The sequence below is a fragment of the Lissotriton helveticus genome, chromosome 3_1, assembly GCF_964261635.1.
Source record: "Lissotriton helveticus chromosome 3_1, aLisHel1.1, whole genome shotgun sequence".
NCBI classification, from domain to species: domain Eukaryota; kingdom Metazoa; phylum Chordata; class Amphibia; order Caudata; family Salamandridae; genus Lissotriton; species Lissotriton helveticus.
The window spans coordinates 269,158,611-269,177,531 of record NC_136061.1 but is presented as its reverse complement, the minus strand read 5'-3'; positions in this window follow the sequence as shown (position 1 = coordinate 269,177,531).

Below are 18,921 nucleotides of genomic sequence, written 5' to 3'. Positions count from 1 at the left end.
GCCCTTGTAGCCAAAAGTGTTTTAATAAACTTGATAAACTTGAGTTATCCTGTAGGAACCCTCCTTCCTGAATTTAATTTTGAAGTAGTCTAGTGTTGTCACGCCCATACCAATTATCAGGGATTATGACCGAAACCCCGAGAATCTCCTAAGGAATCTGAAACTGACTGTGAAATTGATAGTTCTGGGTCTTATTACCCCGATTCATCCTCATTCACCCCTCAGTTTTCGCTGACATGTTGCCAGCTCTAATCAGTTCAGATCTTTGGGAGAAACATTGAGACGTTTGTGCCAATGTTGCAGACCTCATGATTCCCAAAATAGGCCACTATTAGTGGTGCCAACCTGGTCAGGGAATTACAGGCTTCACATAACGAGTGTTTGAATCTTTACTTGTTTTTGAAACATCCAGTTGTGAAAACATGGATTTACAGCGCTATGAAGGTTTCCCTACCTTTAACCCTACTGCACCTCTTAAATCAGAATATTAGCATTGGACAAAAGTTCCTGCATTCCTTCACCTGATGAAATGCCCCACTTGACACTGTATAAATGCCACCATCATACCCTTTGGTGCTTGGTATGCAGGTTTTGGCACTTTCTTCTTGCTCTCTCTTCACATGCCATGCTGATGGCACCTTCTTTCCATAAGAGGTGGGTCATGCTGGCCCCTGGCTCTGGGTCCTCGCTCGTCCTCTTATAACCACGGGGGTGGGCATGCATGCCAGCAAGCATGCTGGGCACAGGGTGGGCAGCCGGGCTGCCTGCTGCCACTCTTCTTTCTGAGTAATCTATATGGCTAGCAGCTACTTGGTACCGCCACACAGCAGCCCCTTCCATTCAACACTCTTTTATGCGTGTTGTAGAAAGGAAACTGACATGTGTGTTGCTGCTTTTATAACCATTAATTAAAATTGTAATCAGTGGAGTAACGAAACTTGAGCGGGCCCCCCTGTAGAACCGGCTTTTTGGAGACACCTCCCCCACTAGGAGAGTCAAAGCCATGGTTCAGGGGACACCTAGAATCTACAGGTTCTTCTCGCTTAAATCATACATTACCAAAGAGACCAGGACAACCAGCCGTGGAGGGAAGTAAGTTATTTATTAGCTCGAGCTAAGGACAGGGTCCCAGAAAGGTACAAAGACAATACTACGCAATTCTACTGCTGCTTTACTCCGCAGCCTACACATATTTAAAGCGCTAGCCACGCCCATTTGCACAGTACAAGTTCTTTATTCAGATAAGTTCCTCATCTGACAAGTTCTTCGTCAGTCTTGTGTGATGCAATCGTGGCCAGGGGACATCTGTCTCTGATTGCACAATGTACGCTGCCTTGTGCTTCCTTGCCCAACTGGTGTGGTCATGGAGCACAGCCTCGTGCTTCCTCTATCAGTTGGTGTGGTCACAGTGCACAGCCTCGTGCTTTCTCTATCAGTTGGAGTGGTCACAGGGCAGAAGGTCGTGACAGGTTGAGTTACTAACAATGGACAGGATGTGGCTGATTCTCTGGCACAACTGGGGGGGTGAGGCACATAGGCAGCTTCTCGGAATCGGCTCGACCACAAGGAGCAGGGAGGGTTGGGCAAGTTTTGACAGGGACGTGGAAAGCAATTCTTCACCAGGTTGCCGAGAGCATGGCAACACAAAATGGAGTCATGTGGGTCATTTTAAAATGCAGTTCAACAGTCCCTCATTTTGCCATGCAGAGGCAACAATCAGTCGTGGTCTAGATCAATGTCCATCATTTCCTGGACCTCTCTCTCGATCTGCAATGCACTGTACTCTAGGAAATCTTCATTACCTAAATTACTTAACTTGGAGTTTAATAAATATATATATATATATATGTATATATATATATATATATATATATATATATATATATATATATATATATATATATATATATATATATATATATTCACTGAAAAAACCATAGGTTATAGACCATATATAGTTAGGAATTAGCATTTAAAAAACCTTATTTTACTCACACAAAACCATTGAAATTCCATATATAGTTAGTTGCACTAACTATATATCGCGCACCTGCAATCCACTGCTGATGATGTCACATATTACATCATTCATGACATGGTCAGTGACATCACTGATGACATCACTGATGACATCTCAAATGACATCACTGATGACATCTCATTTGACATCAATGACCACATCACTGATGATATCATTCATGTGACAATACAATGCATCTCCTCACATTTTAATATAACCTCTGTTTCACCCAGTGTTAAATACAGAATATAATTTTTGAAACCATTGACACACCAATACTAGTTACTACATACGCACTCACTGATTCCTACGTCTACACACACCTTCACTCATTCACCCATACTATCATTCATACATACAATCACTCATCTTTACAACACTATCATATGCACTCATACACCTATACAGACACTCACAGTCTGCCACTCATCCATGGAGTTACTCACACACCTAGTCAGTCCTGTAAAGAATCAATGACACTTCCATTTTCTTGTCTATACAGTTAAACATGGAGCACCTTACATTTTCAAACATATACTAACACATACTTACCTTGTTATACAATCATTGATACAAGTACACATTGATCTGCACAGAGTCACACACCTCCCAGCCAGCCACACACACACTCAGTCTCCCATACAAATACTTGGACAATCAATCAGTAACCCATATAGTTAATCATATAGCTACTGATCAAAACATGCAGCAGTTTACAGAACAACAGACATAATGATGCACAAATTAAGACACTTTAGTCACTAACCCATGCACTCAGTGAGACACATTTAATCACTCACTCATGCATTCAGTCATGCACCTACTAAATCCTTTGTCCAGACACTTATACTTCCACTCATTCTTCAATATGTAAGACACATTTTAACTTTACAGAAACATACAGTCACTGGATGTTGTCATCAGTGATGTCATCAGTGATGTCATTTGAGATGTCATCAGTGATGTCATCAGTGATGTCACTGACCATGTCATGAATGATGTAATATGTGACATCATCAGCAGTGGATTGCAGGTGCGCGATATATAGTTAGTGCAACTAACTATATATGGAATTTCAATGGTTTTGTGTGAGTAAAATAAGGTTTTTTAAATGCTAATTCCTAACTATATATGGTCTATAACCTATGGTTTTTTCAGTGAATTTTCAAGGTTTTGTAAATGCTAATTCCTAACTATATATGGTCTATAACCTATGGTTTTTTCAGTGAATTTCAATGGTTTTTTAATAGCAAATATCATAAGCTGTCGAATGTCAAGTACGTGGTAAGTGAAAACATTTTCGTGTTTATGCACACTGATCTGCCTTGAATGGTGCCCCCCCCCCCTCATTTCTATTAGGAGTACTCTCTCTTTGCAGATAGTGAAAGGTAGTTAACGCAGGTCTTTGCCCCCATTGTAATCCGTCGTGCCTGCTTCTCTCTCCATTTGATTCATTGTTATCCAAGTATTTACTGTTTTAGAATTAGTTCTCTTTGGTTCATTCTCTATTTACAAACAAACACAGAGTCGCAATACTCTGTTTAGTCTTTGCAGATAACGAAAAATCGTGTAAAAAAAAAGAAAAGGAATCGAGCAAAATCAGTAGGCCACTAATGGGATCTCTTTTTGACCTCGCTAAAATAGAAACATTAGGAACAACCCCTCATGACAAATACAAAACTAGTGAGATGAACTGAACTCCACACAATGATGGCTGCAAAACAGCTCGGCTCCGCCACCCACCCCGCCCAAAATAACGATAAAGAACGGCTGCCATGATTGGTTGCGGAATGACCACGACGGAGCTACGAAATGGTGCTGCTCTCATGCTAACCCCAGCTTCAGTCTGAAACATCCAGAAACACTGTAGACTACCAATTCGATCAGTTCCGGTAGCGCCCCAATGTAACCCGGTAGAGAAGAACTAGCCCTCCCCTCTTTGACTGATGGTTCTTGTTGCCTGTCCCTTCTGTTGTCATTTAACAGAACTATTTAGCCTGCTGAAAGGGGTTGTGTTCCGACCGCTGGTTGGTGGAGACATTTTGACTATATTCTGTACCTGCGTTGTCGCGTAATGCGTCATATGACGCGCCGCGTTAGCGCATCCGGAAGTCATCCGGGGCGCGCAGCGCGTAACGTAAGCATAACAAGTCATGTGACTTGTTAATAAAACTTTTCATTGGTTCATTTTACTTTTCTTATTGTAATGATGAAAGGCTTGGTCATATGACCTAAAAATTACGCTTTTCATTACTTCCGAACATTATTTTTTCTTAAATATATGTTATAATGTTCCAGGCTAATGTACTTTCCCGGAAATTTTACAACTGTCCTGCAAGTAAAATATATTCTTTTTTCGAGAAAAAGAGCGTTTCTTCGTCCCATGACGGAGCCGTTGAGCAAAAGAGGGTCGACCTGCTGTCTTAGTCGCCGATACGCCTGAATATGAGATTCTTATCGATCACTTTATGTTGCAGGAATAGAAAACACAACAGCCCTTGACCATTTATCTTTACTGCGTTCCTTCGTATTATACCTTTTACCCTTCATGTAATTGGTCTGCTTTATTTCACTTGCCTTTTAATGATTCTAAAACAGTGACTATTATTAAAAACTTTACCAATGTATATACTACTACCATGTTTTCTTTTAAAAACCTTTATTGTGAAAATTTCATTATACAAATACGAGCCTATAACCACGTGGGCCGGCCACGGAGCAAACTGTAATCGTATATGATGAATAGACATTTACACTGTAGAGGAACGTAACGGGCGGGCCATTACGTTGCAAGAACTAAGGTGTCTAACAGTTACGGAATCGGTGGACGTACATTTTATAATTAAAATACGACAGGGCCAGTTACAATAAAATTATCTAGATATACATTTGCGGGCAAGTACCATGGGTGACGTTAATTCGAACTTTCAACAGTACAGTAATCAATAACACATCAGAACTTAATATCAATAGGGATGTCGAAATATTCAATCAATTCTCGTCCCCGCCCGCCATTTGCTTCAAAACTGCATACGTATCTCGTGATTTCAAGGTTCTGCAACCAGTACACAACAAGGAGTTACGAGTCCCATTTATTCTGGCGCCATTTTGGGCGAGGACGGGCAGGTCCAGGATATAGTCAAAATGTCTCTACCAACCATCGACTATGATGATGTTCATATGCTGTATTTATTAGAGTAACACTCATCTGTCCACATGAAATTAATTTGCCACAATCTAAACATGTCATTTTAATCTTTCCAAAGTTCTTCTAAATATTTGGGACCGTTTCCCTTGCCTCTGAAGCTCTCAGTGCCACTTCTTTGATGAATGTACTAGCAGGTCAGGGGTTCTCCTCCAAATCTCTCTTTTATGCAGCACTATAATTAATTGGTGCCACCTCTCCATATGACGATGCATGGTATAGTTACCACAACTATATTTTTTTTCGGTTCCTCTGGAGAGTTCATCGTGGCAGATGAAGCGTGTAACGTACCGGGCATTTACCTTTTTTTGCATGTACAGGAAAGGAAAAAAAAATCGAGCGTCCGAGTTCTAAGGTGTCCCAGGGCCATTTTAGTGGACCAGGCCCAAATCCAAAGAACAGGCCGCCATTTTGAGAGTCCTGTTGCAGCCGCCTGTCGCTGTAGCATCAAGAGCAGCCGAAACTCAGCTGAATGGCAACTGAAACGGTAAAGGGGCGCCCCACTACAGCAGACGAGCCAGGCCCAAATCCAAAGAACAGCTATCTCACAGGCTAATGGGGCGACCCACGCCGAGTTTCAGCATTGTAGGATGACCACACAAGTACAGCAACTTGCTAGACATCACCTCGGTGCCATCCGATCTCGGCGCCCCACTGCAGATGAAGTGCCTCTCAACTATGAAACCACCACGGTGACATCCGGATCTTGGCGCGTTGTGCTGCCTTCGGCCTATTCGCACATCGGTCCGCTACTGACGCCATCTCACAGGCTAATGGGGCGACCCACGCCGAGTTTCAGCATTGTAGGATGACCACACCAGTACAGCAACTTGCTAGACATCACCTCGGTGCCATCCGGATCTCGGCGCCCCACTGCAGATGAAGTGCCTCTCAACTATGAAACCACCACGGTGACATCCGGATCTTGGCGCGTTGTGCTGCCTTCGGCCTATTCGCACATCGGTCCGCTACTGACGCCATCTCACAGGCTAATGGGGCGACCCACGCCGAGTTTCAGCATTGTAGGATGACCACACCAGTACAGCAACTTGCTAGACATCACCTCGGTGCCATCCGGATCTCGGCGCCCCACTGCAGATGAAGTGCCTCTCAACTATGAAACCACCACGGTGACATCCGGATCTTGGCGCGTTGTGCTGCCTTCGGCCTATTCGCACATCGGTCCGCTACTGACGCCATCTCACAGGCTAATGGGGTGACCCACGCCGAGTTTCAGCATTGTAGGATGACCACACCAACTTGCTAGACATCACCTCAGTGCCATCCGAATCTTGGCATCTCAACGCCTAGTGGTATCTTCCATACAAAAAATATTGTTACGCTGCCTTTGGCCCCATTCGCACATCAGTCCGCAACTTAGACATCACCTCGGTGCCATCCGGATCTTGGCATCTCAGCGCCTTGTGGTGTCAGTCAGAAAATATTGTTGTGCTGCCTTCGGCCTATTCGCACATCGGTCCGCTACTGACGCCATCTCACAGGCCAACGGGGCGCCCCACGCCGACTTTCAGCATTGTAGGATGGCCACACCAGTGCGGCAACTTGCTACACACCACCTCGGTGCCATCCGGATCTTGGCATCTCAGCGCCTTGTGGTCTCTTCTACACCGGAAATATAGTAGAAAATATTGTTGCGCTGCCTTTGGCCCCATTCACACATCAGTCCGCTACTGACACCATCTCACAGGCCAACGGGGCGCCCCACGCCGACTTTCAACATTGTAGGATGGCCACAGAAGTGCGACAACTTACTAGACACCACCTCGGTGCCATCCGGATCTTGGCGCGTTGTGCTGCCTTCGGCCTATTCGCACATCGGTCCGCTACTGACGCAAACTCACAGGCCAACGGGGCGCCCCACGCCGACTTTCAGCATTGTAGGATGGCCACACCAGTGCGGCAACTTCCTACACACCACCTCGGTGCCATCCGGATCTTGGCGCGTAGTGAAGCTGCAGCAGCTGCAAATAAGCTTCAGACAGTGTTACAACCGCTGCTCAGAACTCTCAACTATGACACCACCTCGATGCCATCCGGATCTTGGCGCGTTGTGTTGCCTTCGGCCTATTCGCACATCGGTCCGCTACTGACGCCGCCTCACGTGCCAACGTATTTTCTCCGCATTTTATACCCTATGCCGCATAACAGGTCATGTGACTTGTTTATAAAACTTTTCATTGGTTCATTTTACTTTTGGTTTCCTAATGATGGAAGGCTTGATCATATGACCTAAAAACAACACTTTTCATTGGATGAAAACTTTTTTTTTCCCCCAAACGATGAAAGCCCCACCTTGTTTCTGGATGTTTCAGACTGAAGCTGGCGTCACCATGAGAGCACCACCATCTCGTAGCTCCGTCGTGGTCATTCCGCGAGCAATCATGGCAGCCGCTCCCCACCAGAAGCCTGCAGGAGTCGGGGCCCCCAAAACTTTTGATGAATTCTCAAGGCGGAGGGGACGCTTTCGAGAATGGGGTCCAAGACCTAGCAGACAAGCGTCCGATTTCCAAGGTGTCCCAGGGCCATTTCAGTGGACCAGGCCCAAAAAGGAAACAGCCTGCCGCCATTTTGAGAGTCCTGTGACAGCCGCCTATCGCTGCACCGCAAGAGTGGGCGCAACTCAGCTGAATGGCGGATTTTGACACAGTGGACCAAAAGCGGACGGAATGGCAACTGAAACGGTAAAGGGGCGCCCCACTACAACAGACGAGACTCCACCTGGAGAGGCCCGTTCACGCCGCCTCCCCCGGGGCGCTCCACGCCGTTATTCGGAGCAGCATTGTAGGATACCAAAACCAGTGCGGCAACTTACTGGACATCACCTTGGTGCCATCGTTCTGCTGCCTTGGAACTATTCGCACAACAGTTTGCTACTGATGACCCACCCCCCGCGACGCCCCACGCCGTTATTTGCTGGGTGGCAACTTACTAGACATCACTTTTGTGTCATCTATATTTTGGCGCGTTCTGCTGCCTTGGAACTATTCGCACAACAGTTTGCTACTGATCACCCACCCCCCGCGACGCCCCACGCCGGAAATCTGGACGTTGTGCTGCGTTGGGACTATTCGCACAGCCGACCGCTACTTCGTTGTTTTTCTCTAAAAATGTTTATATGTTATTACTATTTTTGTTTTCTTGTATATATTTATAAATTATTAAAGTTTTATAATCTTACTACTTTGTCGGAGTGCTATATATTTTTAATGTGACACATAATTGTAAAAACTTTGATGTACAAAGAGTCATCCCTGGAATCTTCCGCTTCACGCTCGGTCCCCTCCCCAATCACAATACAGGATGGTTTTCAGATAATAGCAACGCTTCTGCTGTGACGGATCTCATCGAGTGTGGGCCTTGATCTACTATAACTCCTTTGAAGACGGGTGATTCTTTACAGCTGTGGCTATAAACTACATCTGCAGGGCTAGCTGATAGCCTAGGACCGGCCTGGACAATCGGACACAGAGGAAAAGGAGTGTCAGAGGGTGCGGTAGTGAATAGGGCGAAAGGGAGGTGTCGGGCGGGCACAGGGTGTGATTCTCAGGGAAGAACAGCGCAGATGGGGGGAGGTTTATTACCCATGCATAAAACAGAGAGCAGGGGTGACCACTGCCTGGGGGAGATGCTTGCGAGGGTGGGGAGCCATGCTAAGGATCGACAGCGTGCACAGAGTGGATCTGGTCAAGGCATCTAAAATGGCTGCCGTGCACGACAAAAGTGTGGCATTTGAAAAAAGACAAGATGGCGCACACAATGTTTTTCAACAATTCCTGATTTCCTTCGAATCGAACGTTAACAGACGTTGGGGCATATTACCAAAGTTAAGCGATATTTATCCCTAACGATGCATTGCAAAGATTTTTTTACCGTCAGAAATTATCGCAGATAAACCTTGCTATTATCAAGGTTTATCGCAAATACGATAAAAAACGAGCGCAATGCATTAATATCGCTGAAAACTCCGCGATATTCATGCATTACCGAGCTAATGCTCTTAGCCATGTTATCCACCTCCCATTGGATAACATGGCTAAGAACTGCTCAGGGCAGCTGTTACTTTTTGGAGATATTCGCGCTTATCTCGAATATTTCCAAAAGTTGATAATAGGAGATAGCGATGTTAGCGACTGTTTCCAGTCGCTAACATCTTGGCATGCCCACTTTGCATGTCATTAGTGATAAATATCACTCACATGCAAAGTGGGGCCCAAGATGGTCGCTATCTCCTACTAGCCGTCGCTAACTGGTGTTAGCAACAGCTACGTAATACAGATATAATTTTATCTCCGCGAAGCGGAGCGCTGTTACAGATATATATCTTGTTTTTGAACGTTAATTTCTCAAAATGCACTGAAGCACATATATTGAGACCTAGCAAAGGCACATCGGGCTACCAGTCCCTAATATTTTACCAAGTTTCGTGCAAATCCATTCAGCCGTTCGATTATTATTATTATTTATTTTTTTTGCCCCGCGGGGCCCTTTTAAAACCTCCACATCAAACCTAGGGGATCAGCGAGGATCTACTATGCCCCCTTATGGTCATTTGCCCCTTCGCTTTGGCCTCCTCTTGTCTCTCGATCCTACCGAGAGACAAGATGGCGGCCGCTACGGACTGTTTGGAATGTTTACAGACACCGGAGAGCCAATCAGCTTCGCTTCGCAAAGCTCCGTAACGCGAAAAGTACGCGAAGCGGTCCGCTGTTACAGATATATATCTTTTTTTGAACGTTAATTTCTCAAAATCCACTGAAGCACATATATTGAGACCTAGCAAAGGCACATCGGGCTACCAGTCCCTACAATTTTGCCAAGTTTCGTGCAAATCCATTCAGCCGTAAGATTATTATTATAATTATTTTTTTTTGCCCCGCGGGGCCCTTTTAAAACCTCCACATCAAACCTAGGGGGTCAGCGAGGATCTACTATTCCCCCTTATGGTCATTTGCCCCTTCGCTTTGGCCTCCTCTTGTCTCTCGATCCTACCGAGAGACAAGATGGCGGCCGCTACGGACTTTTTGGAATGTTGACAGACGCCAGAGAACCAATCAGCTTCGCTTCACAAAGCTCCGTTGCGCGAAAAGTCCGCGAACCAGTGCGCTAACTGATCCGCTGTTACAGATATATATCTTTTTTTAAACGTTAATTTCTCAAAATCCACTGGAGCACATATATTGAGACCTACAAAAGGCACATCGGGCTACCAGTCCCTACAATTTTGCCAAGTTTCGTGCAAATCCATTCAGCCGTTCGGGCTAAAAGTGAGGCCAACCGCCCTATGGAAAACTCAATGTTAAAAACACGTTTTGGGACCCCCCTTTTTTCTCGGCCCCCACTGGACGAACCCCCCCCAAATTTTCAAGGGCTGCTCAGAAACAAAATGTGCCATTTTCCTGAAAATTTCAGCCAATTCCGTCCACAAACGCCAAAGTTATTAGACATAGAATTTTCAAAAAACCCATAGAGAAAAAATCCTAACTATATATACCTACTGGCGACCGCCAGTAGGTAATATATATATATATATATATATATATATATATATATATATATATATCAACATAATTAGGTCTCTCAACCTAGACACATATAACTTGAATAGGGACAAAACCAGATCATCTTTTACTGATCAGAATGGGAAGCAATCCATGGGCCTTACAGCTAGTAGATACTATCATTACTCCATCTGTGTCAGTCCTTGTGTGGTATCAAACGGGCCATAGATATTATCAATGCTTTCAGGTGAAATGGTGATACTCTTTGTCTGAGTATGGGCTTGATACTGTTCTACTAAACAGAATACTACTCTTAAATGATGCCAGCAAACAGTAAGAACAATCACACAAATTTACTTCTGTTGGACCATTTTGGATGCTAGAGGCGGAGCCACTTCCTCTTCAATAGCAATTTAGTCAAATGGAACATATCGAACATTCGCTTTATATCATTGCACTGGAAGTGCTTGTCCAACTATGCCCAAAGTCCGTTCTAAGCCTCTTTGGTAGGCTTCTATCGTCCATCAAATCTGCTTCCATTTTTTTCTTCCGCGTTGGGCCTCTCGATCCAGGCCTTTCCATGAAAATAGTGCGTCTTAGTATCTGTATGGGTGCCCTCCTGGCAAACACTCACAGCTCACTCGAAAGTCTCAATGTCTCAAGGCAGTGCACCAATATCTCTCCTCTGCGGCAGGCACTACAGATACCATGCTCTTCGGTGGTCGTGGGTGCAGATCATATTGTGCAGACCCAAGTACTGTTAATCAGGAAAGAGCAACAGGCTTTCACGTTCAGCAACACTCTCAGGCTCCAACACTTGTTATTCAGTGTCAGAGGACGCTCAGGCTGCTCTTCCATTCTAATTTTTCTTTCAACATAGGTTTTACAAATGTAGTGCCTTTTATTAATCTTGGATCCTCCGGTGCACTGCTCTTCTGTTGGAGCAAAGGAAAGGAGGGGGTGTGATCAAAACTTAGGCCAAGGGGGTCAAAGAACCGCGCGCTGTCAGAGGTTACCAGCACATGACAGGTAGAAAACTGAAACATCAAACCAGCCCTGCCGTCAACAACAGGGATCCTTCTTTTGTGCTCCTTTGCACTAAAATTCTTGTTCTGTGGCAAACAGGGAACCAGCTCCTCTTTCTTCTCTGATGTCCAACGCCGTCTGATGAAGCAAGCACAATACTTTGGAAATGCCATTGATGATACGCTGGCGATCGCTGTCCAGCCTTGCTACTTTCTGGGTGCTGGGACTGTAGGTCCAAGACTTCAGCCCCTCATCTGTAGCTGTCACTGATGGGAGTTAGGACTCATCTTTGTCACCGTTCTGCAGGTTATTATGACTTTTCCTTTTACTCTGGAAGATCCCGCAGAACCTAGTGATGTAGGAAATGTGACACAGTTGTTAGTTTCCTTCAAATTAGCGAAAAAACAATTTATTGTATTTAACAATGGGACTGCAAGCAGGTGACCTGCAATCTTCAAGGGAGTGGACAGACGCCATGGGACAGTCAGACTGGAAAACATCGAAGTGGGCCTAAAGAAAATTGCAGGTGACACGCATTTAATCCTGTATAACTTTTTTTTATTTTTCTTCAATACCATTATAGCCAAATAGACATGCACTGGTGAAGTGTTGTCTTTCATGTTCACAGCATGAAATATCATATCTGTGGAATTTAGTAACCAGAACAAGTCCAATCAACTGTTGCGTAGCGATGGACATTGTCATGACCATCCCCTCACAACACAGGGGAGCTTGTAATAGTATCAAAAGTAAAATTTGTCAAAACAATGCAAAAACAAAAAAAAACATGCATAAGATAAAAATTCACATGCCAAGCCATCAGGTATACTTGCTGTATACCAAGCACAAAAAGAATAAACAAATTACAGTAGCACATGCAAATGAGCGGTGACACACAATACTATGTCATGCACTTTATGCACAGTGAACCTGCAGCCCAAAACCCAATATTTTGGCCTGCTTAATTTGTCAGGTTTAAAATCAAAATTCAATTTCATTACTTTCCTCACCTTCCTTTTGACAGCAGGTCACCTTAGTGGTGATCGGCTGTCAATACAACTTACTGTGTCGCTTCTGACACACAGGACCAGCAGGAACAATTCATAAAAGGACAAAATGCACAACATTTCTTTTCAAAGGAGTTATGCAAAAAACACATCTTTTTTCAACATACTGCTGACAGCACCCTTCTTTTTGCAATTTGCATGTTGATTAGGTCCCACAGGTACATATGGAACACTCGTGCCACCACCTCGTAGAATGGACCATCACTGGTGCTTTTGCTGTTGACCTCTGCTTTTCCACTACCTCCCTACACCTACTGTAACATTCTTGGTCCGTTCTAATCTTCTTTTACCCTGATTTCCTACCTATAGTCATTCAGGGCGCACATTTCACCTTTTTCCTCTCACAACTGTAACCATCTTGTCAACTTTGCAATGACTAAACATGTAAGCATGTTAAGCCACCTTAATTCTGACTTTCTAAAAGCAAAACTTTTTCACAGACACTCTGGGGCCAATTCCGATCCGGTAAAATCCTCCCCGAATCGCAGTACGGTCAGTTTTTCCCATACGTTTCGTACACCTAACCCGTCCCCGTATGTACGATGAAGTACAATCATAGCCCAAAGCATTTCAACATACGATTCGTAACAAACACCAAACGAACAAAAAATACATACCATTCCTATCCGGGTCACGGTGTACGCGCCGTCCGTACATAAACAGACATCAGTTTCCGGCACAGCAAGTACGATTCATCTCGGCGACACTCCGTACGACCCTATCGCTATGGGAGCTGAAAACTACCGTAAAAGTCCGAACCGCACCACGGTACGCCACAGACACGCCACGAACCTCATCGACCGTGTCATCCCAGCCCTGTACGCCTATGACCTGGTGCACAGAAACCGACGACGGCGCAGGCGGTGAGTACAACGTACCGCAAAGACGGAAGTGTACATGTACGGTGCGTCACACGCTCACGTATATCACCATTCCAATAGTGATATGAGCCGCACATATGCCGTGAATGTTGGGGTATGGTGCGTAAGACGTTCGCGTATACCACCATTACAATAGTTATACGAGCCGCACACACGCAATGAATGTTGGGCTACGGTACGTCACACACTCACGTATATCACCATTGCAATAGTGGTACGAGCCGCACACACGCCATGAATGTTGGGGTACGGTGCGTCACACGCTCGCATACATCACCATTGCAATAGTGGTACGAGCCGCACACATGCCATGAATGTTGGTCTACGGTGTGTCACACGCTCGCGTATATCACCATTACAATAGTGGTACGAGCCCCACACATGCCATGAATGTTGTGATACGGTGCGTGACATTTGAGGGGTGGGTGTATATGATTCCCAGCAGTGCCCAACAGTATGGGGTGGGTGGATATGACTCCCAGCAGTGCCCAGACATAGGAGGGGGTGTGGATATGACTCCCAGCAGTGCCCAGACATAGGAGGGGGGTGTGAATATGACTCCCAACAGTGGCCAGACATGACAGGGGTGGGTGCAGAGGACTCCCAGCAGTGCCCAGACATAGGAGGGGGGTGTGAATATGACTCCCAGCAGTGCCCAGACATGGCAGGGGTGGGTGGATATGACTCCCAGTAGTGCCCAGACATGACAGGGATGGGTGCAGAGCACTCCCAGCAGTGCCCAGACACAGGAAGGGGGTGTGAATATGACTCCCAACAGTGCCCAGACATGACAGGGGTGGGTGGATATGACTCCCAGCAGTGCCTAGACATAGAAGGGGGTGTGGATATGACTCCCAGCAGTGCCCAGACATGACAGGGGTGGGTGGATATGACTCCCAGCAGTGCCCAGACATAGGAGGTGTGTGTGGATATGACTCCCAGCAGTGCCCAGACATGACAGAGTGGGTGCATATGACCCCCAGCAGTGCCCAGACAAAGGAGGGGGTGTGGATATCACTCCCAGTAGTGCCCAGACATAGGAGGGGGTATGGATATGACTCCCAGCAGTGCCCAGACATGACAGGGTGGGTGGATATGACTCCCAGCAGTGCCCAGACATGACAGGGGTGGTTGGATATGACTCCCAGCAGTGCCCAGACATAGGAGGGGGTGTGGATATCACTCCCAGCAGTGCCTAGACATAGGAGGGGGTTTGGATATGACTCTCAGCAGTGCCCCGACATGACATGGGTGGGTGGATATGACTCCCAGCAGTGCCCAGACATGACAGGGGTGGTTGGATATGACTGCCAGCAGTGCCCAGACATAGGAGGTGTGGGTGGATATGACTCCCAGCAGTGCCCAGACATAGGAGGGGGGTGTGAATATGATTCCCAGCAGTGCCCAGACATGACAGGGGTGGGTGCAGAGGACTGCCAGCAGTGCCCAGACATGACAGGGGTGGGTGGATATGACTCCCAGCAGTGCCCAGACATAGGAGGAGGGTGTGAATATGATTCCCAGCAGTGCCCAGACATGACAGGGGTGGGTGCAGAGGACTCCCAGCAGTGCCCAGACATGACAGGGGTGGGTGCAGAGGACTCCCAGCAGTGCCCAGACATGACAGGGGTGGGTGGATATGACTCCCAGCAGTGCCCAGACATAGGAGGTGGGTGTGGATATCACTCCCAGCAGTGCCCAACATGACGGGGTGGTGTGCAGAGGACTCCCAGCAGTGCCCAGACACAGGAGGGGTGCGAATATGACTCCCAGCAGTGCCCAGACATGACAGGGGTGTGTGGATATGACTCCCAGCAGTGCCCAGACATGATAGGGGTGTATGCAGAGGACTCCCGGCAGTGCCCAGACACAGGAGTGGTGTGTGAATATAACTCCCAGCAGTGCCCAGACATGACAGGGGTGGGTGCAGAGGACTCCCAGCAGTGCCCAGACATGACAGTGATGGGTGCAGATGACTCCCAGGAGTGCCCTGACATAGGAGGGGGGTGTGGATATCACTCCCAGCAGTGCCCAGACATAGGAGGGGGTGTGGATATGACTCCCAGCAGTGCCCAGACATGACAGGAGTGGGTGGATATGACTCCCAGCAGTGCCCAGACATGACAGGGGTGGTTGGATATGACTCCCAGCAGTGCCCAGACATGATAGGGGTGGTTGGATATGACTCCCTGCAGTGCCCAGACATAGGAGGTGTGGGTGGATATGACTCTCAGCAGTGCCCAGACATAGGAGGAGGGTGTGGATATGACTCCTAGCAGTGCCCAGACATGACAGGGGTGGGTGCAGAGGACTCCCAGCAGTGCCCTGCATGACAGGGATGGGTGCAGGTGACTCCCAACAGTGCCCAGACATAGGAGGGGGGTGTGGATATCACTCCCAGCAGTGCCCAGACATAGGAGGGGGTGTGGATATGACTCCCAGCAGTGCCCAGACATGACAGGAGTGGGTGGATATGACTCCCAGCAGTGCCCAGACATGACAGGGGTGGTTGGATATGACTCCCAGCAGTGCCCAGACATGACAGAGTGGGTGCATATGACCCCCAGCAGTGCCCAGACAAAGGAGGGGGTGTGGATATCACTCCCAGTAGTGCCCAGACATAGGAGGGGGTATGGATATGACTCCCAGCAGTGCCCAGACATGACAGGGTGGGTGGATATGACTCCCAGCAGTGCCCAGACATGACAGGGGTGGTTGGATATGACTCCCAGCAGTGCCCAGACATAGGAGGGGGTGTGGATATCACTCCCAGCAGTGCCTAGACATAGGAGGGGGTTTGGATATGACTCTCAGCAGTGCCCCGACATGACATGGGTGGGTGGATATGACTCCCAGCAGTGCCCAGACATGACAGGGGTGGTTGGATATGACTGCCAGCAGTGCCCAGACATAGGAGGTGTGGGTGGATATGACTCCCAGCAGTGCCCAGACATAGGAGGGGGGTGTGAATATGATTCCCAGCAGTGCCCAGACATGACAGGGGTGGGTGCAGAGGACTGCCAGCAGTGCCCAGACATGACAGGGGTGGGTGGATATGACTCCCAGCAGTGCCCAGACATAGGAGGAGGGTGTGAATATGATTCCCAGCAGTGCCCAGACATGACAGGGGTGGGTGCAGAGGACTCCCAGCAGTGCCCAGACATGACAGGGGTGGGTGCAGAGGACTCCCAGCAGTGCCCAGACATGACAGGGGTGGGTGGATATGACTCCCAGCAGTGCCCAGACATAGGAGGTGGGTGTGGATATCACTCCCAGCAGTGCCCAACATGACGGGGTGGTGTGCAGAGGACTCCCAGCAGTGCCCAGACACAGGAGGGGTGCGAATATGACTCCCAGCAGTGCCCAGACATGACAGGGGTGTGTGGATATGACTCCCAGCAGTGCCCAGACATGATAGGGGTGTATGCAGAGGACTCCCGGCAGTGCCCAGACACAGGAGTGGTGTGTGAATATAACTCCCAGCAGTGCCCAGACATGACAGGGGTGGGTGCAGAGGACTCCCAGCAGTGCCCAGACATGACAGTGATGGGTGCAGATGACTCCCAGGAGTGCCCTGACATAGGAGGGGGGTGTGGATATCACTCCCAGCAGTGCCCAGACATAGGAGGGGGTGTGGATATGACTCCCAGCAGTGCCCAGACATGACAGGAGTGGGTGGATATGACTCCCAGCAGTGCCCAGACATGACAGGGGTGGTTGGATATGACTCCCAGCAGTGCCCAGACATGATAGGGGTGGTTGGATATGACTCCCTGCAGTGCCCAGACATAGGAGGTGTGGGTGGATATGACTCTCAGCAGTGCCCAGACATAGGAGGAGGGTGTGGATATGACTCCTAGCAGTGCCCAGACATGACAGGGGTGGGTGCAGAGGACTCCCAGCAGTGCCCTGCATGACAGGGATGGGTGCAGGTGACTCCCAACAGTGCCCAGACATAGGAGGGGGGTGTGGATATCACTCCCAGCAGTGCCCAGACATAGGAGGGGGGTGTGGATATGACTCCCAGCAGTGCCCAGACATGACAGGGGTGGTTGGATATGACTCCCAGCAGTGCCCAGACATAGGAGGTATGTGTGGATATGACTCTCAGCAGTGCCCAGGCATAGGTGGGGTGTGTGGATATGGTTCCCAGCAGTGCCCAGACATAACAAGGGGGTGGGCAGAGGAGTCCCATCAGTGCCGAGACACAGGAGGGGGTGTAAATATTACTCCCAGCAGTGCCCAGAAATGACAGAGGGGATGGATATGACTCCCAGCAGTGCCCAGACATGACAGGGGTGGGCGCAGAGGCCTCCCAGCAGTGCCCAGACACAGGAGGGAGGTGTGAATATGACACCCAGCTGTGCCCAGACATGACAGGGATGGGTGCAAAGGACTCCCAGCAGTGCACAGACATGACAGGGGTGGGTGGATATGACTCCCAGCAGTGCCCAGACATGACAGGGTTGGGTGGATATGACTCCCAGCAGTGCCCAGACATAGGAGGGGGTTGCGGATATGACTCCCATCAGTGCCCAGACATAGGAGGGGGGTGTGGATATGACTCCCAGCAGTGCCCAGACATGACAGGGGTGTGTGCAGAGGACTCCCAGCAGTGCCCAGACACAGGAGGGGGGTGTGAATATGACTCCCAGCAGTGCCCAGACATGACAGGGGGTGTGGATATGACTCCCAGCAGTGAAATGTAAAAATGTAAATGTTGGAATTTGTAAAGCGCACAGCTACCTCCACCGGAGGTGTCCCGGCGCTGTCCGTATACCGCTTAGGAACCCTTCCTGGCTTTCCTGGGAAATGTCCACTTCTGGGGACCCCCCCAGGTGCAGCCAGGCATCCCAGCGCTTTTGGGGCCATTGTGGAGACTAAGCAAGCTATTGCCCAGAGTTGCAGCGTGGGACCCATGATCAGAACAGGCACTGAGGCGAGAATATCCAGTCAGGAGAATTAATGAGCCGGAGACCCGCCGAGGCGGGAATCGAACCCTGGTCCCTGGCCAGAGCTCTGCATCAAGGTCTGCCTGCTCTAACCATTGAGCCACACTTCTCCAGACGTGCCTAGACATGACAGGGGTGTGTGCAGAGTACTCTCAGCAGTGCCCAGACACAGGAGGGGTGTGTGAATATGACTCCCAGCAGTGCCCAGACATGACAGGGGTGGGTGGATATGACTCCCAGCAGTGCCCAGA